Source organism: Lygodium microphyllum, chromosome 10, assembly GCF_053477565.2.
Source record: "Lygodium microphyllum isolate KBCC chromosome 10, Lygodium_microphyllum_v1.1.10, whole genome shotgun sequence".
Classification (NCBI taxonomy): Eukaryota; Viridiplantae; Streptophyta; class Polypodiopsida; order Schizaeales; family Lygodiaceae; genus Lygodium; species Lygodium microphyllum.
Genome location: NC_141144.1, coordinates 135684444 through 135709597, shown reverse-complemented (window position 1 = coordinate 135709597; position 25154 = coordinate 135684444). Strand labels below are relative to the sequence as shown.

Genomic DNA, 25154 nt, shown 5'->3' with positions numbered 1-25154 from the left:
TTGTGGCAGGGCTACAGATGTAGCCCTACCACAGTTAGAGCCACACAGGGCTAAGAGACAATTCCTGCTGTCAAAGAAGTTAGACAATCGATCCCAAATAATGATAAGACTTTGCAAACAAGTACTTTCATGACAAAAATTAACACAAATGTGCACTGCATTGATAAAGAAAATAACAGAACTTAAATTGAGAAGTGCTACTGCGACAAAGCAAATATGTATACACCTGTACATCAATATGTGGTGAATAACATGGAGATGTGTATATGGAGTCATGCTACAACATAGAAGTCCGAATCATATACACTTAGCTATTACATATGGAGGATAGAGGCCATAAGGCCTTACATAATACAAGATGGGGAGTAATCCTTTGTAGCCTAATCTGCTCTCTACGACTCATCCGCATCAGACAACTCCTCTCACTGTAGTGGCATACCGAAGGGAGCCTGCAACAGCAAATACATATATAGTTGTGAGTACCAAACACAAACTGATATATAATGATAGATTTCTCAAATTAGGAATGATATTTATTACTACTTATCGGTCCTCCGTGAGCATAGAGCTTCTCGATCAGGGCACTCAAGCCATGCTTCTCCCCGTATGTCACCTCTAGTGCAGTCGGGTTGCGATTCGTAAAACATTGCTGTGGCACACAAACATTGAAAAACAATGTACTTGAGATTCATGTTCGAAATACATACATCAACATGGATGTCATTAAATTAGAGTACTCTACCCTATTAATACTTACGAAATCTGCCAGGAATGTTGCGTGGCCACCGTTACCAAGGTGATGCACCGATCCTGCGTCCAAGCGCGCCTTTGCTACGTCCTTCTGCTGCTTCCACTTGTCTGGAGTGGATGTCGCCTCATCCTGGAGATTACTCCAGTCCTCTATATCCAGCCACTCTGGCTTCGATTTGCCCTGCTTGACTGCTTCGAGTGCATCAGACTGCCTATGCGATTGATAGTCACGCATACGCGTCATGATCCATCCTCTCGAAAATCTATCATTGCTAGAGGGCTGAGGGAACTCTCGATACAATGTATCGATTATGTACTCCTTGCTGGCATCTGGGATCTCCTTCCACTTGTCTGTAATGTTGTGCCGAAATACTTGTTGGCACAACTCATGCATCCTAGAGATGACAGCTTTTCCCTCATCATTCATGTATAAATGGCCAGTGGCCTTATCTATGAGATACGAGTAACCTGCAAGATTTTGCAAACAGGTACTTTCATGACATTAATACAAATGTGTCAAACACAACTTGAATTGATAAGTGCTACTGCGAAAAAGGATGCAAAAATACATACTTGGAGGAGTGGGTTTCATGTACTTCTTGTCAGCCCTAGGAGTGATTGGTGGGGTGCGTGAAGGAGTGGGAGCAGTAGACGTCTGCCCGCCACTGCCAGTGAAAGACGGTGTGGACTCCCTGGTGGAAGTGCGAGTGGGAGAGACTGCATCTGTATTCCCACAACAGGAGCTGCCTCCTCCTCGACTACGTGACTCTGAAGCAAAGCGAGACCTGCGACTGTGTCTACTAGAGACCGAAGCATCGGATCGTCCAGAGTCTGCCGATCATGCTGAGGTGGAACAGGAAAGCTGTGCATCAGCTCTATCTCTGACCCGTGCTAGCTGCTCCGGTGAGAAACGTGCTAGCATCGCATTAATGTCGTCATCTGTAAAATAGCAACTCGTCCTGCCGTCCATGCCCAAATCCTAAACCTGCATATACAAGGAAAAATATAATATTAGATAATGAATTGCAAGACATAATAAAACTAAGACTTAATTTGCAAGACTTCATTTTAAAATAATAAAAAGAATTAGATAATACAAAACACCATACTCCAAAAACATACAAACTATCCTAATCGATTTGCAAAAAGTGGCATTGCTGTAGTGGGAGGAATGTTTTGATCGAGTCACTTTTGTTTAGGGTTCCACAATCTCATCTTGACATAGCTCAGTATACACCGGGAGGTCTATACAAAATTCTCCACAAAATGAGGACTCTACTTCATTTTCAAAAAATCCATCCTCTATCTCCTCTATCTCCATAGGTGAGATGTCTTGGTCCTCCAGGCAGTTCAGCCTAGTTTCTTGTATGCCTTCTGTCATTGCCGCTATTAAAGGTGTCTCCTCTATGATTGGTATGGGGGTTCTCGCAAACACGGGGATACTCCTAGATGTCATGGGAATGACATACCACCATTGAGATTGTTGTGGCCTCATGTAGCCATCTAGTGGACATGAGTAGGAGCATCTCCTCTAAGCCCTTCGGATATTGAATGGGCCATTTCCGCGTACTCCGTCGAAAGTCAAATCTTTGCAAACTCTCGCTCAGCTCAAGCATCCTCATACCATTGCAGCCACTTCTCCATCGTAGCGCTATGCAGCATACAAAATCAGTTCACCTTGGACTCCATGGATGCGTCCATCTTCTTCTCTATTCCGTTTCCCACTAGGACATCTCCATTCAGATGATCATCCTCCTTAAGTGACTATATCAAGCCTTTGTCCTAGTCCACAGTGGACAATCACTCAGAAATGTACACCAAGGCCACTGACACTAACCAACCTTCAACCATGCTACCCTCAGGATGAGCACGTTGTCGCACAAATCCCTTTAAGGTCTTCATGAACCAGTCAAGCAAAAATATCCATCGACTATGGAATGGACCTGCAACCTGCAATTAATCTACAATATGCACTAGAAGATGGGTTTGTATCGTGAGCATGCTAGTGGGAAGATACTTCTCCAAAAGACAAGCAGTCTCTACTGCCATGCATTTCGCGGATTCAATCGATGATATGTGAATCTCTTTTTGGGAGACAAACTGAACCAACTCGGACAATTTGTAAATGGTTGTCCATACCTCCGATGTCAGAGACCCCGTGATTGCGATCGGCAATACGAACTGTGAAAACCATGTAATTAATATTGTGTATAAACAAACGGAGATTCTGAAATCTAATATGCAGAATCATGCCATACATAGCCTCATACTGTACAATATACCTGACACATTTTATGCCAATCATGGGATTTGAGTCCTATCAGTTGGTCATCCTTTGTGAATGATGTCTTGAGAAAACGCATTAGGCCAGTCGGCGTGCGAAAGGACTTGAAGTTTTCCTTTACTCGTCCCACTTCATTGCCAGACAAAACCCAAGGAGGTGCGGCAATTGCGCTCGACCGTCGACGCCACTTACAGGCCAATATGGTTCCATCTTTCCCACTGCTTTCAAATCCATCCTCGCTCCTAGTGTGTCTCGCTTCCCAGTGAGGTGGTCCCATAGCAAGCTACCCACATTCTTAAAAATGTGCATGGGATCTAAAAGGTGGTTAATTTTTAGTTTTTTCCAATAAGTCAGCTCATAGAAAATTTAGAAGCGTCGCATTCCACTGGGAAGCGAGTCTTGGTCCACCATCCTGCGATCAAACCAGCTTAGTGCGTTCATTCTCATAGGAGGGCGACCAAGAAATCCTTCTCTCATGACATGACCCTCTGGCAAAAAAGCCCGATGTCCCTCAAATACCATCTTCTTCATAGATTTTGATATATGAGAATCCAACCTTGGTCCACACAGAGGACATGCATGGTAACTTGACATGACTAGCCTTGTAGAACACACATGTACAATGAGGCATGTCATAACACTAACATCGCTCAAAGAAAACTAGCAAAATAAGAAAACACGCTTTACCAGAGCATTCTCCATAACCTGGATAGTCATGCATGGTCCACATAAGAATTTCCCTTATAGTTGCGGATCGTCTACTAGTATGTTTGCTCATGTCCTCCACTACAATTCCCTCCCACAACTCCTTTAGCTCATCAATCAGTGGAGAGAGGTAGACATCCATATTCTTGACTTTGTATCATCCAGGCACAAGCAAGCTGAACAAAAGGTGTCCTTTCTTGGTGGAAAGCCATGGCGGTATATTGTAGTTAACAAGGACCACGGGCCATACACTATAGGAGGTGGAACATAAACCAAAAGGATTTACCCCATCCATGGCAAGACCGAATCATAGATTCCTCGCCTCCTTTGCAAAGTCAGGGAGAGTCTCGCCAATGTGATGCCATGCTTCTAGGTCAAGTGGTGTACGCTGTACACCATCAGTGGATCGATTTTTCGCATGCCATGTAGTCAACTTTGCAAAATCTTGGTCCGAAAAATGTGACGAACACGCGGTATCAGTGAAAAGTGCCTCAAAACCTTCTGCGGAACAGTCTATCCTTGCAAGTAATTTCGATACCTGTCCGCACCACACTTGGGACATGTGGTCAACAATTCAAACTCTCCCCGGAAGAGAACACAATCATTGGGGCACGCATGAATGCAATTATAATCCATGCCTAGCTTTTGCAGCACTTGTCTTGCATCATCACGAGACTCATGCATCGTGTTTTGGGTAGGCAAAATGTAAGATTTCAACATTCTACAAATTGCAATGAAGCGCGTTATTAGATTACTATGTAGCACATTTTAATGGCATTCAATAAAGAATCATACACATCATAATATACCTGAATAGCTCTATCACACTCGCATCGCTCCATCCATACTTTGTTTGTATGCTCAACAATGCAAGAAGTGTCTTCAAACGAGATACTCGACTCCCATCATACAATGGAATGGAAGCCTCCGCAATTAAAGGATCTTGGGATTCCGAGTCTGTCGGAAGCAATGATTCGATCATGTCCTCTAACTCAGGCTCCAAAAAAGCAAGAGGATCGTCCATGTCTCCAGCATTCTCACCCATAGAAGGGGGTTGAGAGTTATCACCTTCTATGAGACAATTAGTTATCTCGGATGGCATTTACATAGAGCGTGGACGAACCCGTCTTACTGGATGCAAGAGATCTGTGGACTGCAATGTATCGACATGGCCCTGACCCTATAAAGGACGTTAAGGAGCTAACTTCTAAGACAACCCCAAACTGTTATACTTAAATCAATTACATGTCATATAGTAATGAGAGAGAACTTACCGCAGTCTCGTAATTCAAGATTGCTTGGTTGATTATCTCAACTCGAAACTCTCCATACCATTGCACATGCTCTATGGACAAATGACGTTTTTGACGAATGGCCAATTTGCATTGCGTGCATGGACAGGGGACACGTTGATTGAGCCAAGCCTCACGATCCCCACCATGTTGGTCGTAAGTGCTAGACATCTTGACTGTGATGTAATGGAATGATAATTTAATAATGATTCTATATTGTATATTGGGACCACTCCACTATATATATTTCAGGTCTTTTTTTAAAAAAATTTCGTACCTATCTCTTTGAGTTCCGCTCTAAACTTATCTATCTTTGAGGTCGGCTCTAAACTATGCTCACACATATACATTTTTATAACAGTTAATAGATCTTCCACTATGCCTTGAAAGGCACAACTCCTTTTGAAGCCTTTATTGGTCAAACGCTAGTAGTGAGTTGTTTGAAAGTTTTTGGAAGCATTACTTATGCTCATAGAAAGAAATTAGACTCTAAATCTCTCAAACATATTCTCATGAGTAATAGTAACATCACCAAAGTATTTTACTTTTATGATCCTAGAAAAAGAAGTGTTTCTACATCTAGAAATATCATTGTGGATGAATATGTAGTTTAGGAAGATCTTGCAAAAGATACAATCCAAACAAAACAAGCATCTCATTTCTCTTTCTCTACATATCTATCTCTCTCACTCTCTCTCTAAAATTATAATCAAGAAAAACAAGCATCCCCCTTCACACTCCTTTCCATTTCTCTTTCTTTCAACACTTCCTACCCTATATACATTGCAAAGATTGAAGAGAACCAACACAAGAAAAAATATAAAAACACTCTCTTCCATTTCTCTCTTTCAACACTTCCTAACCTACATTGCAAATTAAAGCAACACAAAGATTGAAAAAAAACCAACACTTTCTAACCTACATTGCAAAGAATAAAAACAAACACAAGAAAAAACTTGAAAACACTCACTTCCATTTCTCTCTCTTTCAACACTTCCTAACTTGCATTGCAAAGCAACACAAAGCAACACAAAGATCAAAGAGAAACCAACACTTTCTAACCTACATTGCAAAGCAAAACAAAGATTATAAAGAAACCAAAACAGGGCATACCGTCGTGCTCTCTTCTTCTTCCACGACCTCTTCGTGCGGGTGACGCTCCTCTCCTCACGTGCGGCTTGTGGCTTGCTTCATTGCTCACCTCCCTTTCTCTTTCTCTCCGCCTTCGCCTTGCTTCTATAGTTCACGTGCACGTTTGAAAGAAACATTTGGGTTTCCGCGAAATGTTACCAGAGTAAGTCGTTGCTATTAGCATTCCTATTTGCGTCGCTATTTGCGTTGCTAAATAGCGACGCTAATATAGACGTATTTTTTGACTTAAAATATTTTGAGGATTAGTGACGTAAATAGCGATGCCGAAAAAAAAACATCGTTACTTAGCGTCGCTATATGTGTGTATCCTCGTAGTGTGTATCTTCACAACACTCCTTAGAACCACCCCTAGAATGAGGAGCAAAGTAGGTCTATGGCTCTCCGAGGCATCCACCACACCCATCACCTCTACTGGTCAAGTGAGGTGTCCCAAAGCCTCCCTCTGTAGCTAGCCTAGAGCATTGAATCCGACTATTAGAGATTGACGCATCAGACCATGCCGAAGTAGAATGCGCTAAATGCCCAAATGATGATTGAGAAAACTCCTAATTTGCATTATTTTGAAGTGTGCCATCCGATCGGAAGACATACATGTAAATATCTCCTACAACTCCTCATATATTCTTCCTCAACTTATCCTAGTGACATGCACATCCAAATTAATGACGTTATCACAATCAATAGAAGGGTAAAGATGAAGCACAATAATATATATTTGAAAAGAAGGATGTTAGTTAAAAAACATGTGATAAAATACCAATATATGCAAATAGTCAATGAATTCGAGTGTAAATACAACTGATCCTATGACTCCATAATAAGCTCTTGGCATAGCTTGACATAAACTAGAATATCTATGTATAGGTCCCACAAAAAGGGGAGTGTACTTTATTATTGAAGTATTCTTGTACTCCAAACTCTTCGCCTAGATTACTCGTGATTATCTCATCTGTACATTATAAGCTCTCTTTGTCCTCCACACCTTGCAATAGTGACTCCTCTACCTACATACTCTCCTCGTGTATCCTAGGAACATTACTTTCATCATACACTTGAGCACTCTAAGGTGTCGATGGTACAATTTATCACCAACGAGGTTGTTGTGGATTTGGCATTAGGAGAGTTTTGAGGTCTCAAAAATATCTTTTAGGGGAGAGAGAGAGAGTGCCCTAGATCAATAGGAGAAAAGCCCTTGTAACAAAAGTTCTATTTAAAAAAAGATAAAATTTATTTTATAAATAAATAACTATATATATATATATATATATATATATATAATACAACTTTGTATTATCAATATCTATTTTTAGCCTCTTATATTCATGATTATGACATTCTTTGCATTAATGAAATACAATCTCAACCACTTTTATTTAATGGTATGTATGGATTAATGATAATAACATGTTTAATCTAAATTCAAATTAGTAAAGAGCTTGGCACTTATTTTTTTCTCTCCTTTTTTTTATCCCTCTCATGTTTTTCCCTCTGTGGTAGCTTAGTCCTGTCTCTCTCTCCTTCTCTCTCTCTCTCTCTCCCTGCCATGGATACGAAAATTTGACCTTTAACAAGGTATCCAAGCTCCCAAATCACATCCATATTAGTGTTTAACTCATTGCAAAAGGATGGAAGATGAATTCTTATAATCATTAGCAAAGGTAGTTGGATCACCATGCAATAGGCAAAGTGTCACAGGGAAAAGGTGAAGATATGAGAGCTTGTTCATCTCTACTTGGAAGGGTAGAATCCAGGATTTCAAGCTTGGAGTAAATAAGAATAGTAAAAAAAAAGTATTGGTGCAACATGTGTTTATGTATAGAGAGCTATATTTGGAACCTAGAACTTCAAATATTCCAATACATAGACCAAATTGCAAGGATTTGATTCTTAAAGTCTTTATTTTCTTGAACTTGGTTTAACATTTTTAATTATAATATTTTTTCATTTGTCTTGTAGATATCTATCACTCTAATATTGAGGAATGGCAATTGGTCAAGTCTATTGTTAATGTTATTGTTTTGATGTATGGTTTGATTGGATGAGTGATGTACAAAGGTAGAAAGAAGACAGAGCTTGTAGAGAAGGGAATATTCTTCTATGTCCATTCTTATATTGTCCCCATACTGTTAGCCAATGGGGATTAGTATCCCCCCTTCCTTTGCTTGAGTTTTCAAGCTTTGAGTGGCCTTTACCAAGTCGAGTTACTAGTGAGGGCTATAGATATAAAATATTTTCTAAGATATAAAGAGCATTAAAACCTAATATCTCAAGTAGGCTAAGCAAAGTTACTTTGTTCATTCTTATTAATATATTTTTTTACTTCTTTTCTAACGTTGATATAAGAAGATCAAAGACCATGCTTTCAGTGAAGAGAGTAACATATGATCATATCATACAATTTGTTGATGAGGGATGGGACACTAGAACAAAAGGAAAAATTATATGTAAGATAGATCAAAACTCTATAGCTTGTAAATATATTATTGCTACTCAAAATTTCATCCTTATCTTTTATTATAGTAGATGGCATTATGTTGGTGGTAGTCTAGTTGCTTTAGACTTGATAATGTTAGTAAAGATCTTATAGTGGATCTTGATGTTTGGTTCAATGAGGACATTGTTACAATCCTAAAGGTTAGATCATCATGTATACTACATCAAGTAAGATGGATTTACAACATGAAGATATTGAACTACCATGCTCATTTATATTTTGACTTAATAACCAATGAGTAAGTTTTTATATGATATTGTATCCACTTAGGTGTATATGTGATTTCACTTCTTGATTAATAAAAATTTGTAATATGTTATTTTTTATAGATATCAATGAGGAGAGAGAAGAATATATAATGTAAGGATATTGAAGAAAATATCTCTTTACTATCAATATAAAATACATGTACAAATTTTGTGGCAATTTTTTGTCAGCCATCTCCATGACTTATACACACAAGGGCTTACAAGCAATGAGACAAAGCTACTTCTTTTTTCGAGAACTTTTCATAGGAGAAGGGACATCCTTTCTATGAGTCCTTTTGCCTTTCTTTAATGCTTTGGTTGCCTTGGGTGTTGAAGGCATATCTTCACCTACTATAGTCACAATACACCTTCTCTCCTTCAATGTCCAATTCCCCCCCACTATTAGTCTATTGCTAGAAATTTATAGTGAGTTTTTTTTTTTGTATACTATACCTCATCCTAGCAAGAAGAATAGAGTCATTTACTTCTCTCATTTTATTCTTGAGAATTTGTACAGTTAGAATAAAAAAATACCATATCAAATCTTTTGTTAATATCACTAGGTAAAAAACAATAGACATTGAAGCCCTTAGGGTTAGCCTTTTCAAGAAGGGTAGATAGCTCTTATTCAAAAGATGGGAGTTTCTCTACTTCCTTTTCTTCTTCCTTCTTTCCTTTTATACTTCCTCCATTTATTTGCTTGCTCTTCTATCTTTTTCTCTTTCTCATGTAGTATTGTGTCCTTTTCATGGGGCAAATCTTTAACCCTAGGACCTAGATCACCTTTCTTTTTTCTATATGGATGCAAATTTAAAATATTGAAAGCCTTTACATCAGAAAGGAAAACTGGCTCAAGGACCTTTGAAAACATGTATCTCAACTTCTTAAGAATTATCATGTATTTATCCATCAGTGTAAGCCTATGTGCACGAGCAACACAGATATAAGAATCTTGGAAAAACTCAATCAAGAATTCTTCTATAGCCTCATGAATACAATTGAGAGTTACCCTAGTCCATCTAAAACTATCAAGACTATGCTTCACAAATTTCTCTGACAAGCCTTTGAAAATGTAGTTTTGGAATTGCATTATCCAGAATCTTCATTACATTTTTAATCTCCTTTAGCCATATAACATTCTGCAAAAACCTTCTTCTTGGCTTTGATTTTCTTGTAAATTTTGAAGGCTTGGAGCACTTATGAATCTTTGAAGCGAGACCTCTAGGATCAACTTTCTCCTTCTTTACAATGGCCTTAGTTCTAGCCATTTGAAATATCTAGAAAAAATTAAAAATATCTCAAATATAGGACATATCTTCAAATCTTTTATATAATTTCACTTATAATCACTTAGTGGTAAATAAACACTACTCACATAGTCTCAATGCCACACCTTTAACAACATGCTATTTTGTCAAATGATAAAACTAAATTTCAATGATTCATCAGAGTTGTGCTACCATTCTATCTCAAATTTCAATCAAATAATGTAGACCCATGAAACACAAATTCTGCCTTCTAGACAAGAGAAACCTATATCTTCTCACATTTCACATATCACTTTTTTTTAAAATACATATTTCATCAAAGACCATTTATGTCATGAATTTTTACAAGTCTTACAATAGAACAATGGTCTTCTAGCAAATCTCAAATCTTACTCTCAATGAGTTCAACCCTTGAGAGAAGATCTATTTGAATGTTTACATGCCAACCAACCTCAAACAATTGAGGGGATTCCTTGGCCATGTGGGCTATTACAGAAGGTTCATTGCACGCTTTGTGACAAAGGCAGTCCCCCTGCATAAGCTCCTGAGGAAAGATGCCAAGTTTACATGGATTGTTGAATGTGCGAGGCAATCAACACTCTAAAACAATACCTAATTGAAGCACTTATCCTGCAACCTCCTGATTGGATGAAGGAGTTCCATGTGCACATTGATGCATCAGTCGATGGCCTAGGAGTAGTCTTATGCCAAAAGGGCCTCTCAAAGTTAGATCAACGTATCTATTATGCAAATCAAAACGTAACTAATAGAGAAAGGAACTATACCATGATGGAGTTTGAGTGTTTGGCAATGGTATTTTCCTTGGAGAAATTCCAACACTACCTATTGTCGATGCACTTCAAATTGTACGTTGTCGAAGAGTTTCGAAAGCAATGTCGCAACTACATAAGTTATTGAGAAATTCCAAGACGGAAGATTTAAGCGAAGCAAATAATCAAGACAAATATGATGTCAAATAACGATTGTATTACTGCCAAGTTTTCACTGTGAGCATAGAGTGATACCATAATAAATCCACATGTGATCCATGCAATTGACCCATGCAATGTATAAAAGCTCTTATCAGAGTCCAAGCTTATGAGAAGCAAGATTTCAACTGCTCACAATTGACAACAGTTTCAGCCTGTTTCACTCTGAGTTGCATCCATGCTGCCTACACACATTTCTATTGGGTCTTGATGAATTCTTCTACACCTCTTGGAAGTCTCTTTATAAAGAGGTCTTTAGGAAAGACTTCAATGACCTTCCTCACCAATATTTTAAACTTCATAGCCTTAGCTTTAGTGTGCCTTTGCCTGTGAGCATTGTTGTGTCCATACCCTTTGGAGAAGGATATTACTGCACTGTTGTACTGATTTCAATTGTAAGTGGGATCTAACTTGTGCTATGAAGTTTCTTTCCATATCTAGCTCACTGCTTTGCACAGGTCAGCTGTTTGAGATTTTGTTAAGAGCCCTTAGGATTACCCTTTGGAGAGTGGCCTATCTGGTTTTGAAGGGAAAATGTTACTTCCTGCTGTCTATTTATGCAATCAAATTTATGTGGCCTCTGCTTTGTATCTATCTTCAGCACGGTTGTCTCTCCTTTCCTTCTTCCCAGGTCGTGCCTCAAATATGCTCTCTAGCGCGCAACTTTTGTGACCTTAGAAAAGTTGCTGTCTAGAACGATCATTCTAGATTGAAATTCAAGTCTGTGAGCAAGGTGATCATGACAGTTGCAACAGAAGCATCTCGATTCCATGTTGTTCCCATGGCACCTCTAGATGAATATTCAATAGAGTTCTTCTCCGTTTCGCAGCCTTGACAATTTCAGCTCTGCTTTCAACACGAAAGGTGACATCTTGACAGCACGCAAAGGCTCTAATACAGCTCTGTGAAGTTTCACTTTGAGAGACACTCCTTCACCAAATCACGGAATTCAGGCTAAGGCCTAGAGCTTCTTCATTGTTGGAACAGAGGAGCTTCATGATTCTAGAAGACGAAAAAGAAACGAAACAGACGAATTCACTGGGAGACACTCCTGGCACCACGCGAATATAACTCCTCAGCTTTGGAAAAATCTCCTTCTGCATTTGCCTGGTTCCACAATTCTCAAGTGAAAAAATAACGATGCTTTGGCCCCTGTTATACGTCGATGAAGGAAAAGATCCATTAAACTATCTCGCAAGGATTCGGGACAAACTCCCCCTTCGTCGACTGAGAAATACATTCCCCTCTAGTCCTGTTCAATTCACGTCGTTCCTGTCCTCCATCCAGATTGCTTCCTGCAAATATACTTCCCGATAAGAATGGCCTGTAGTTCCATTGCGGTTTAGAGAAACTTCATATCAAACAGCAGGCTGATCTATGCATCGCTCCCAGTACTCATAGGCCCTCCCTCGCTTGACAACAGTCGATCCCTTCCGTTTCCCCCCTAAATTGGCTTCCCTCCCAGAACCAGAAAAGCACCCATGGTCCCAGTCACAAAATTCCGAGGAAAAGTAGCCCCTTTTTAGCCACTCTTCCTTTTCATAGCATACCACACGCAGAAAAGCGGCCTCCACCTTTTCAACTTCCTGTGCATACCGTAATGCTCGCAAGCTTGAAGCTGCCAAGGCATCCATGGTTTTCTTCTCACCTTCCTTTGAAAATGGCTCTTCCTTCACAGCAGTAACTTCAACATCGTCCAGAGCAGCCTATGCCTTCATGTCTTCTAAATCAAAATTCCAGCCGCTAACACCTCGCTTGTACTCATTCTGAGACCTCTCTTCTTGCTCCCCATACGACATTTTCTTTTGAGCTAGACGTGCGGTATCTTTCATCTTCAAGTCATGCACATGTTCCCAAAGAGGAGGAAGAGGATCCAATATTGTTCGAGCAATGTATTCAGCAGAGCGAGCATGTTTGAAGAAAGAGTGCTTGAGAAATTTATCTGCACTTGGACGTTTTGTAGGATCTTTCACCAAACACATTGCTATCATCTCTTTGAATGACTTTGAAAACCTTTTGTCTCTCTCATAGTCAAGCCCTAGAGGGGCATTTTGTAAGGTCATCAAAAGTACCTTCATAGGAGGGTACTGTGAGAAGGGGGCATGCCCATGTGCTAGCTCCAAGGCTGTGATCCCAAAGGACCAAATATCAGCCTTGAAATCATACCCATGAACTTGCTCCATAACCTCAGGTGCCATCAAGCATGGGGTTCCAATGAAAGTGTTCCTTGATCATTGTCTGTCACCAGTATCAAACATGCAAGCATAAACACCAAAGTCCCCAAGTTTCACAACACCATTTCCATCAACAAGAATATTCCCTGCCTTGACATCTCGGTGAATATGTCCATGATGATGAAGATACTCTAAGGCCTTCAAGGTCTCTTTCAAAAAGGATCTCGTCATCATCTTTTGCAACAGTTTTTTTCTCTTCTCCTTTCTGCTGCTGCAAGCTCTTGATCCCATGAGGTGAATCTGCACTGTCTTGATCTGGGTCATCCTCAAAAACATCAAAGCGTCCAATATGCTTAGGCTCCTTCTTCCCAACTCTTGGATGTGGAGGCTTGGTATCATTAGGTATTTTTGATGTAGCTGGAGAAGGAGAAGGCAAAGGTCCTGAACGAATACGTGTAACACGTTCACCAGCATCAGTTGTGCTTTCCACTTGACCTTGCTCAACATAGGCTGAAAGCATCTCATCATGCTCACCACTATGCCTCCAACTCCTCCTCACTATACTCATACACAGAAAATAAATGTAAAAACAACAACTAAGTATGTACAAAGTATCAAATCACACACAACTTTTGGGTGGTTTTCACACCTCGAATGCGTAACAATACGACATCCACTCCCTCTAATCCTGCGCATCCTCCGGATGGGCCAACTACGCATGATCATTATCATCAAGTTCCACAAACAGATCTATCTCTTCATTATGCATTTCCGGTATATCAACAAGATTATGTCATATCATCTGTCTCTTCCATTGGAGTTTCTTCTCATTGTTCTCTTGCAAATTCTTCCAATGCATAATCTTCATCATCTCTTTTCTTGAAAATCTTGATTCTTTTTCCAACAATAGGCACTCTAAGCACTGTCCCATCCAATTCTGTTAGCTCATATGTTGCATTATCAAAGATATGTCTGACTATGTACGGCCCAAACCATCTTTTCACCATCTTCCGAAGTGCAGTATGCTGATTTTCAAGGCTGCTATCAAAGACCAATACCCAATCTCCCTCTTCTATTGCTCTAGGCTACAAGTGATGCCTGCTGTCAAACCTGTCCTTATTTCTTAGTCTAGCAACCTTCAACCTGTCAATAGCTAGCTGAATATCCTTTGGTCTTCTCTTCAACTGTCGAATCCGAAGAGCTAAAAGCTCCTCTCTCGTCAAATCCTCCTGCCAAGGTAAAACTGACCAAGTCAAAGCACAAGTCTTAGTTGGCGTAACAGGTTTCTGACTATACATCAACTCTACAGGCATATATCCTGTGGTAACACTATGAGTCGTATGATCAGCCCACAAAGCAAATGGTAGAAGTCTCGGCCAGTCTCCAATCCATCCTCTGCATGCTTTGGCTAATGCTTTCACTATCGGCGGATGCCCTCTTTCACTCTTCCCATTTCCTTCTGGATTATATGCTGTAGTTAGAGCCAACTTGATTCCTAGCTGAGAGAAAAACTCCCTAGCTTCATCTGCATCCAATTCACCACGATCCGCAGTGATCTTACCCACACAACCATACCTGCAGAAAATTTCTTCCAATAAGAACTTACACACTGCACTAGTGGTCTTCGTTCTCAAAGATCTGCCCTCAACATGATTGGTAAGATCCTCTCTAGCCTAAACAATGTATCTCATCTGCCATAGACCCATAGGCATGGTAACCAAATCAACTACCCACTTATAATGAATGCATAGCGGATAGGTCGGATGAAGCTCATCTCGATGACGCACTACCGAATACATCTGGCAGTCTCTGCAAGTCTCAACAAAGTGAGAAACATCTCTGTACATGCCTTTCCACCAATATTTCTATTTGATTTTCTCATAAGTAGCCCACACTCCTCTATGACCAGCCCAAGGACTCTCATGAAACCCCCTCATCACCTGTAACTGTGTTTCTCTATCGCAAACAACCTGCAAATTTAATCCACCTCTTTTCTTCGGATGCTTCCAAAGAAATCCGTCCTTGAGAAAATAACCATAGGCTTTCCTTCTGATCTTCTTGAACTCTTCATCTGTCCATTCATCTCTTTTGCTTAGTGTACTAAGGTACCTGCCATGTTGAGATGACAAGCTCAAAAAATGCGGACATTGATGATGGACCGCCTGGTTAGATGGGTTCACATGTCTACACTTAGCACGTCGGTGGTCATTATGACTCTCACATGGCCACTGACTCATTACTTATTATATTCAGGTTGTTACACCTATTTACAGCTGGCATAGTTATAGCGCCAGTCGACTAGTGTAGTCGGTTATGCATTGTTTGACTTAGTAGGCCACTTTCCTTTTATGTTGTATCTTATCTATACTTTGTGTAAATTGTAAAGAGTGTGGAAGAAGAATAAGAAATCAGCAAGAAAACGTTTTGGCCTCCATCTCTCTTCTTGTCTCTTGAGTGAGCTTCTCCTTGTGCATTCTGTGTGTGTTCAGTGCAGCATCTTGAGCAACCCCCTCCACCACGCGATTCTTGACATGCCAATCTACAACCAATCTCCAACATAGAGTTCTTCTATGAAAGCCACAATATCATAGACATGACAAACATGATCAACCATAGTGGCTGAAATTTTTGCATCATCTTCTTCTGCAAATAGAGTCTCCTCATCGTCATATCTGGCTCTAGACAACATATCTACCACTCAATTATCCTTCCCTGCTATGTGTTTAAATTCCGGATTTAATGACTTGATGTATGCAATCCATCTCAGCATAGCTATATCCGGAGTAGAGCAACTCGTGATCATACCAATCAATGGCAAGCAATCTGTCTCTACCACAACTGAAGCTCCAATAAAGTACTCCTTGTCACATTTGAGAGCTGTGACAATCCCCAATAGCTCCCTCTTGATTTGCAGATATCTCCTCTGTCTCTCATTTAGGACTTTCGCCCCAAACCGAATAGCATACCTATTTCCATCTGCATCATCTTGACCCACAGCCCAACCTATGCCAATTGGACTAGTGTCAACTGTCAATACAATAGGCCTTCCACAATTATAATCCGCTTTCCTAAGAGTAGGAGCATTCTGCAACAACTTCTTCAATTTCTACATGGCTCTAGTGTGGCTCTCATCCCAATAGAATTTCTGCCCTTTTCGAAGCAGCTGATATAAACAATCTGCTATGTGTGCAAAATGAGGTATCCAAATCATATAAAACACACAAGCTCCAATGAATCTCCGTACCTCTGAAGTGGTAGAACAATACTCCGCAATCTTGCCTATAGCATTCACCTTATCAGGTGAGGGTTTCCTGCCATAATATCCACACATATGTCCAACAATGACAACCTCATTCACTCCAAAAACAGATTTTTGCCCTGAAAGTGTCAAGTTCACTTCTTCTAACCTAGCCAAAATCTTCTCACATGCTGAAATATGATCAGCCACAAAGTATCTACATCCCTGCTCATTTAGACTCTCATTCTTCTCTTCTTCTGCACACCCCTTAATGGGCACATCATCCAAGAAAGGCATAATAAGCTGAGGTATATAATCACGAAGGACCTTATGCATGGCATTCATCATATGCGCAATAGAATTAGTGGCACCTTGAGGCAAGGTACACATCCTGACAAGCCCAATAGGAGTTCTCATGGTGGTTATGTCCCTGCTTTCCAAAGCCAGCTGAAACTGATCATATCATGAATACAAATCACCTAAAGAATAGATGGCACATCTAGCAAATGCTTCTGCAAACTCATCCACAACTGGACCTATACCAACATTCCTGATAGTAACTCTGTTTACTGGCTACATGTCCTGAATAAATCGGAGAGTACCATTCTTCTTTGGAACTGTAAACCACCTGTTTGAGTATGGTGCAGATGAAGGCTCAAGAATTCCCATCCTGATTTTCTCATTCAATAAATCAATCAACTTTGGCAAGTGTGCTTTAGGCACTGGAATAGGTCGGAGATTCCATGGAATATGAGGAATAGTAAAAATGACCATAGGAGCAACAATATCAGGATTCACACATCCAATCTCATGCAGGAAAAAAGCAAATCCCCTTCCATGTCGCTCAAGCATCTCCTGAAAGCATTGCTTCTCTATGGGTAGCAAGAAATCACCATTTCCAATTTTCAATTCAACAAGAGTCTCTGCTGAAAATTTATGACCAATATGCTCCGGATTCCTCAAAATTGGCTGTTTAGCAGCCCTCTCTATTTGCTGATCACTGTCAGGTGAAAGCGGTACAATAACCGGCTTCACCTTCTTATCCACAGTTTTGTATTTTGTGTCAACCCTGGCTTCATTATGCTCTTCTGCATTACACAAATCTTGTTGTAAATTAGCAATTCTGCACTCCAATGGCTGAATATCCTCAGCCCTCTACTCTATGGACTGCATAGAAACAGCCCTAAACTCTGGATGCTGAAATATTTTAGCAGTAAACTCTGTTGGCTGAAAGTTTTCAACCCTCTATGTCTTTGAAAGCTGATCATAACCAGCTGAAAACTTTGTTTGCTGAATTTCTTTAGCACTCAATACTCTTTGCTGAGTTACCTCAGCCTCTGACTCAATCTGTGACACAAAATTTGCAATTTCATGAAACATGTCCAGGGACTGCACTAATACATTACTGTGACAATTCTACATATCAGTTTTTAGCATATCTCCCATCTCTGTCATCGTATTTGCACAAATCACACTGTCATACATCCCATCTATGTGCTCATCATCCTCCAAAATTCCTGCATTTCTCAAAATTTTCCCCTTCCTACATATATACTGCCTGGCGGCTCTAGGCAACCTAGAAGTCTTCTGATAGCTCATCGAACTGTTTGCTAAAATCCCAACAAAACCGGAGGAGAAAACACCGGTGCCAGGAGGCGAGAACTCCAATCTCCTTTGCTCTGTACCACCGTCATCTCGCGAAACGGCGGTACCTAATGAAAACCCGAATCCCTCACAATGGGCAAAGGTGCATCTCTGAGAGTATCCCTGTTTCTAACATGGTTTACACACACAGTCATAAACTGAACTGCTCTCATGCCATCTTTACTGCGAATCCATGCATAAGAAGATCCATCATCCATTACCTTTGTTTCTATGCGCATCTCTGTGATGAATGGCTGTCCAAGAATTATAGGATAAGAGCATGAATCTTGCACAAAGAAATGAAAATCCTCCTCTACATCACCAATAGAAACCCTGACACTAGGATAGGCAGCATACAAATCACCAGCAGTGTTATTGGCGGCTCTCATACGCCACCCATGCTCTACATCCATAGGCCATCTATTACTCTCATAAACTCCATGAACTATGAGATTAATCTCTGAACCATGATCCACCAAAGCAACATAAGGCACCTGTTTCTCTCCAATTTTTACCATCGTCTCTGTAGTTTCCCTAGCCCAATGGCTCTGCGAAAAGTGACTATGCGGTATCAAGACAGGCTCATCAATTTCAGCATAATGCATAGGCTGAACCCTCTTCTCTACTTGCGGAAAAATAGAAGCATTTTCAACCATAACCTCATCCTCATCCTCATTCAACTCCCCAATCAAAAATCCCTGTGTATCAGTGGTAGACAATGCATGTTTTTCCTCTTTAGGACCTCCTGAAACTCTCTTTTCGAGATGCCCAAAATCTCAGAAATAGTGAAAGTCACCTCACTGCCAAGTATCTTATCATTAAATATTTTCTTCATGTCCGTAGATGTCTCAATATCTGACATCAACCTAAACCCTAGTTGCTTTCTCTCTCTAGGCTCTTGCCTCTTTTCTCTCTTTTGAGCATCTTCCATATGTCGATCTGGCCGTGGTCTTGAAGATGGTCTTGCAGTAGGTGGAGTAACAAACTCACCCCCTCTAGTCTTCTTAGCTGCACTTGGATTTTCTTCATCCCTCTTACGCTTCTCCTCAACAAGTACATCTGCACCCTGAGACTTAGCCAAATAAGCATAAATAGAGTACTTGTCAACAGGCGAGTCCCAACCTGTCTCTGATCTGATGCTAGAGCCTGCACTAGTCAAAACAGTTTTCTGAATTTTCCCCTTGTTTGCAGTCTCCATAGCATAAGTCCATAGCGCTAACTGAGTCTCTGATCCTTTCTCAATCTGGACTCCATATGCAGAAGCATCACCTCTAGCTGTCACATAAGAAGTACGCGCAGCCATGTCATCCACTAACTTCTTCATTCCACCTTTACCAAAGTTGGTAGCAAGTGGAGTTCCTGTCTCAGTCAACCAAATCTTACCATCTTGCCCCCAATATACCAAATTCCTCCTCCTTGCATCCTGAAAAGATTCACAATCCCTGCAATGCTGATGGTCCGTACTATTGCACCAAATACATCTCCGATCTCTCCTAGGTGCACTAGGAGCACTCCTAGGTGCAGTAGGAGCACTAGAAGAAGTAGTAGGCGCAGTCGAAGCAAACTGCTCTTTCAATTTTCCCACCAATTCCGCTTTAACTGACTCCAGTGTCAAATCTGTTATGCCTTTGATTATGTCATCAAGAGAGGTAGGCACCGATGGAGCGGATGGTTTTGGAGCAGAAGGTGTAGGCATCAGCTGTGGAACAGGAGGAATAGGTGGAGTGGAAATAGTAGGCACTGGCATAGGCCAAGAAACTGGCTGAGGAGGAGAAGAAATAACAGGGATAGAAACACGCATAGGAGCAGATGATAGTGTCGGTGTCATGGAACCATTCTGTAGGCGAGTCTTCCATATCCTCCTCTTGGTCAAAGTCGAGATTGCATCTTGAGAATCCTGCCAATCCGTTTTAAGACCCATAGGCTTCGTGCGATCCTCAAGAAGCTCACCCAATTCTTCTTGAAGAGCAGGATCTGCAGCTTGCAAGAAAAGCTCAACTTTTTCAACATCCAATGCTCTTTGTTCAATGGCATCAAGCTGACTATACCTCTCCTCAAATTCTCGAATCAACTCTGAAGCAGCTAGACCTTTGTTTGGCATGTAGACCCACTCTCGGAATGACCGCCGAGTAGCCATACCAAAGTCCTCAAGGAAATATTCTTCTTTCAAGGCCTTCTTAAAATCTTGCCAATGTGTATTTTGAATAAAAAGATCAGTCACTTTTGTCCTCAAAGCGGGTGTGACAAGACGAAGGAAGTACTTACTCATAAGTCCAGCTGGAACTCCAAAAAACCCCATCTTGATCTCATATGTCTTCAAATATGCTGAAACATTACGGCCGTCAAATAGCTTCTTCTCATTCTCAACTGCTTCAATAGCCTTAGTCGCGCTGTTTGCATTCTCCTGCTCCGAATAGAGTTGTCTTTGCTGAGACAACTGCTGTTGATGCAATTGTTGTTGCTGCTGCATATACATGGACATATTCTGCAAAATCTACTTTAGATCCTCTGTTGAAGTACTTGATGCAGCAGTCATTGATGGAGTTGAAGTAGACGCAGCTGGAATTGTAGAAGAGGCTGAAGTATCTCCCATCCTGAAATTTCTGCGACGCTTTCACGTCGGGTTCACCAAAGATGTCGAAGGGTTTCGAAAGCAATGTCGCAACTACAAAAGTTGTTGAGAAATTCCAAGACGGAAGATTTAAGCAAAGCAAATAATCAAGACAAATATGATGTCAAATAACGATTGTATTACTGCCAAGTTCTCACTGTGACCATAGAGTGATACCATAATAAATCCACGTGTGATCCATGCAATTGACCCATGCCATGTATACAAGCTCTTATTAGAGTCCAAGCTTATGAGAAGCAAGATTTCAAATGCTCACAATTGACAATAGTTTCAGCCTGTTTCACTCTGAGTTGCATCCATGCTGCCTACACACATTTCTATTAGGCCTTGATGAATTCTTCTACACCTCTTGGAAGTCTCTTTATAAAGAGGTCTTTAGGGAAGACTTCAGTGACCTTCCTCACCACTATTTTAAACTTCACAGCCTTAGCTTTAGTGTGCCTTTGCCTGTGAGCATTGTTGTGTCCATACCCTTTGGAGAAGGATATTACTGCACTGTTGTACTGATTTCAATTGTAAGTGGGATCTAACTTGGGCTATGAAGTTTCTTTCCATATCTAGCTCACTGCTTTGCACAGGTCAGCTGTTTGAGATTTTGTTAAGAGCCCTTAGGATTACCCTTTGGAGAGTGGCCTATCTGGTTTTGAAGGGAAAATGTTACTTCCTGCTGTCTATTTATGCAATCAAATTTATGTGGCCTCTGCTTTGTATCTATCTTCAGCACGGCTGTCTCTCCTTTCCTTCTTCCCAGGTCGTGCCTCAAATATGCTCTCTAGCGCGCAACTTTTGTGACCTTAGAAAAGTTGCTGTCTAGAACGATCATTCTAGATTGAAATTCAAGTCTGTGAGCAAGGTGATCATGACAGTTGCAACAGAAGCATCTCGATTCCATGTTGTTCCCATGGCACCTCTAGATGAATATTCAATAGAGTTCTTCTCCGTTTCGCAGCCTTGACAATTTCAGCTCTGCTTTCAACACGAAAGGTGACATCTTGACAGCACGCAAAGGCTCTAATACAGCTCTGTGAAGTTTCACTTTGAGAGACACTCCTTCACCAAATCACGGAATTCAGGCTAAGGCCTAGAGCTTCTTCATTGTTGGAACAGAGGAGCTTCATGATTCTAGAAGACGAAAAAGAAACGAAACAGACGAATTCACTGGGAGACACTCCTGGCACCACGCGAATATAACTCCTCAGCTTTGGAAAAATCTCCTTCTGCATTTGCCTGGTTCCACAATTCTCAAGTGAAAAAATAACGATGCTTTGGCCCCTGTTATACGTTGATGAAGGCAAAGATCCATTAAACTGTCTCACAAGGATTCGGGACAAACTCCCCCTTCGTCGACTGAGAACTACATTCCCCTCTAATCCTATTCAATTCACGTCGTTCCTGTCCTCCATCCAGATTGCTTTCTGCAAATATACTTCCCGATAAGAATGGCCTGTAGTTCCATTGCGGTTTAGAGAAACTTCATATCAAACAGCAGGCTGATCTATGCATCGCTCCCACTACTCATAGGCCCTCCCTTGCTTGACAACAGTCGATCCCTTCCGTTTTCCCCCTAAATTGGCTTCCCTCCCAGAACCAGAAAAGCACCCATGGTCCCAGTTGCAAAATTCCAAGGAAAAGCAGCCCCTTTTTAGCCACTCTTCCTTTTCATAGCATACCACACGCAGAAAAGCGGCCTCCACCTTTTCAACTTCCCGTGCATACCATAATGCTCGCAAGCCTGAAGCTGCCAAGGCATCCATGGTTTTCTTCTCACCTTCCTTTAAAAATGGCTCTTTCTTCAGAGCAGTAACTTCAACATCGTACAGAGGAGCCTGTGCCTTCATGTCTTCTAAATCAAAATTCCAGCCGCTAACACCTCGCTTGTACTCATTCATAGACCTCTCTTCTTGCTCCCCATACCGCATTTTCTTTTGAGCTAGACGTGCGGCATCTTTCATCTTCAAGTCATGCACATGTTCCCAAAGAGGAGAAAGAGGATCCAATATTGTTCGAGCAACGTATTCAGCAGAGCGAGCATGCTTGAAGAAAGAGTGCTTGAGCAATTTCTCTGCACTTGGATGTTTTGTAGGATCTTTCACCAAACACATTGCTATCATCTCTTTGAATGACTTTGAAAACCTTTTGTCTCTCTCATAGTCAAGCCCTGGAGGGGCATTTTGTAAGGTCATCAAAAGTACCTTCATAGGAGGGTACTTCGAGAAAGGGGCATGCCCATGTGCTAGCTCCAAGGCTGTGATCCCAAAGGACCAAATATCAGCCTTGAAATCATACCCATGAACTTGCTCCATAACCTCAGGTGCCATCTAGCATGGGGTTCCAACGAAAGTGTTCCTTGATCGTTGTCTGTCACCAGTATCAAACATGCAAGCAGAAACACCAAGGTCCCCAAGTTTCACATCACCATTTCCATCAACAAGAATATTCCCTGCCTTGACATCTCGGTGAATATGTCCATGGTGATGAAGATACTCTAAGGCCTTCAAGGTCTCTTTCAAAAAGGATCTCGTCATCATCTTTTGCAACAGCTTTTTTCTCTTCTCCTTTCTGCTGCTGCAAGCTCTTGATCCCATGAGGTGAATCTACACTGTCTTGATCTGGGTCATCCTCAAAAACATCAAAGCGTCCAATATGCTTGGGCTCCTTCTTCCCAACTCCTGGATGTGGAGGCTTGGTATCATTAGGTATTTTTGATGTAGCTGGAGAAGGAGAAGGCAAAGGTCCTGAACGAATACGTGTAACACGTTCACCAGCATCAGTTGTGCTTTCCACTTGACCTTGCTCAACATAGGCTGAAAGCATCTCATCATGCTCACCACTATGCCTCCAACTCCTCCCCACTATACTCATATGCAGAAAATAAATGTAAACACAACAACTAAGTATGTACAAAGTATCAAATCACACACAACTTTTGGGTGGTTTTCACACCTCGAATGCGCAACAATACGACAACGTGGATCATGAGGCCCTATCCTTCATGATGAACAAGGCCAATGTGAAGGGAAGAATGATGAGATGGCTCCTTCTATTTTAGGAGTTTGACTTTGAAGTGGTTACCAAACCCTGTCACTTTCATGTCTTGGCTGATCATCAGTCACGAATCCCTCAGAGTGATGAGAAAGAGCAGGAATATCCGAACCTTCGTGATGCTTCCCTTTTTCTAGTCAAAAGTGTTATCCCATGGTATGCAGACGTTGATGCATTGATAATTATTATCAACATCAATGGAAGCAAAATTATCTTTTTGTGTGATCTATCTCAATTGATCCATGCTTCTTTTTTAGAAAACTTGGATTCCTCCCGATGTATGAAATGTGAGATGACTGCTATCCATGGGGAGAGCCGTGACTAATCATGTTTCATACATCAAACTCTTTTGGGAAACATTTAGCAAGTTTCCTTACACTGATACAGAGCTAACTTGGATTTGTCAAAGAACTTACATTGTTTAGGCCTTGGGTGATGAAATTTTCCCAAGTTGCCTTCTGTTGTGGAATAATTTGGAGTTGTGACCAAGTTAGCCTTGTGTTGGTATTATCCAGCATAGAAAGAGCTTTATCTTCAAAAAACTATTTTGCAATTCAAAAATCGGGTTTACAAGGATGTTCGTTTATACATGTGGCTACTGTAATGTGTAGTTAACTTGACACCTGGGCGGGTAGACCGTTTTTCCTCAAAACTTGTGCCATGTGTCACTAAAGTTTTTTGTATGAAGGCACTTTCATGGCTCAATTTTTCAATTGTAAAAGAGAATTTTAAGCTCTTCTTTTTCATTTTAAACACAGCTCTTCCAAATGAGTGCATAGTACTTCTCGAACAAATGCATGATGACCGTTTGCATATATATACAACAACTCAGGGTTGGATTTATGTTAATTTTTCTTCCACGCATTTTGTTTTCTCTTTCACAAACCATTTATCTTGTGTGTATCACAAGACAAAACCAAACATATTCCTACAAAAACACATTTATTCTCAACAGGGAATACAATTCTTAGGTATCAAAATTTTGTTTGTTACCTTTTCTCTACAATTCTTAAAAAAAGAGTTGAATGAGCTATTTCGAGGATTTAAAGATGATAAAATTTGTTAATTTTTGTGCAAAATGATTGACTAACGTATGAAACTCGATTTTATCATTTGCAAAGGGTTTTGGAATATTGTTGTCATGTTTCATGAGTCCTAAATGTAAAATAAAAACTGATCGATGATACATGAAATTGCATGTCTTCTTTGCCTGCTTAAATAGTCAACTTACTTTTTATAAGG

The 25154-nt window shown here is 40.7% G+C and overlaps 2 pseudogenes; both read right to left on the bottom strand.

The window, feature by feature from the left end:
* Positions 1 to 12540: 12540 nt before the first annotated feature.
* LOC148030596 (uncharacterized) lies at positions 12541 to 13593 on the bottom strand (annotated as a pseudogene).
* A 1-nt stretch (position 13594) lies between these two features.
* LOC148030595 (uncharacterized) lies at positions 13595 to 23455 on the bottom strand (annotated as a pseudogene).
* Positions 23456 to 25154: the final 1699 nt, after the last annotated feature.